We start from the raw sequence: 901 nt of genomic DNA on the forward strand, positions 1-901 counted from the left end.
GGAGCAGACACTAATATATGCTCTTGAATGCACAAATGCTAAGATTCTAGGTGAAAAAAGTATAGGTGGGCGAAAAATATGTATTTCCCTTGTAAAATAAAATACCTGTGTCTCCCTGTATCGGGAAATACTTATGAGAATTGAGTCACTCACTGGGGCTCAGTGTGGTCTAATGTTCCAATTTGGTCTGTGATCTATAATGTGTCTGAGGGTCACAGAATGTGATGTGAAAGTGCAAAATACCTACGGTACCTAGTATTCCCTGGTGGTCAACCCTCCAAGTACTGACCAGGCCCTGCAGTGCATAGCTTCCAAGATCAGACGAGGTTGGGCATACCCAGTGCGGTCTGACCGTAGGTAAATTGATTCTAATGCACACCATCAATCTGAGCACACCAACACATATAGGGCTTGCATGTAAATTACACTGAGGTAAATATCGGTGCACTGTTGTTCCGTAAAGATTTTTACTTCAATATGTAATCAGATCTATAGGCTGTGCATTGTCCGTGGCTCACAAAACTCAAATTGTGTGAGATACTAAAATACCTACAGTACCTAGTATTCCCTGGTGGTCTCCGATCCAGGTACGGAAAAGGCCCTGCAGTGCATAGCTTCCAAGATCAGATGAGGTTGGGCATACCCAGTGCGGTCTGACCGTAAGTAATTTCATTTCTGACACACACAATCAATTTGGACACACAGACTCCTGTAAGACGTAGTGTATACAAATTTAAACTGATGTATACCTAAATTTTATACCCGTAAAGGAGCAAAAGTAATAGAAGATGTTACTAAGTGGCATAAATCTCAGAATGTATTTTAGGTATAGATGTCTTATAATAAATTTTGAAAAGAGGGAGCCAGGTCTGGGTTTCTTAGCACTTCTGCTGTTCAATCA

General features: G+C 41.1%; 1 pseudogene; it reads right to left on the bottom strand.

Annotated features, from left to right (window-relative positions):
- Positions 1-240: 240 nt before the first annotated feature.
- LOC134937361 (5S ribosomal RNA) lies at positions 241-359 on the bottom strand (annotated as a pseudogene).
- Between the last annotated feature and the right edge of the window lie 542 nt (positions 360-901).

The sequence above is a fragment of the Pseudophryne corroboree genome, chromosome 6, assembly GCF_028390025.1.
Source record: "Pseudophryne corroboree isolate aPseCor3 chromosome 6, aPseCor3.hap2, whole genome shotgun sequence".
Lineage (NCBI taxonomy): Eukaryota > Metazoa > Chordata > Amphibia > Anura > Myobatrachidae > Pseudophryne > Pseudophryne corroboree.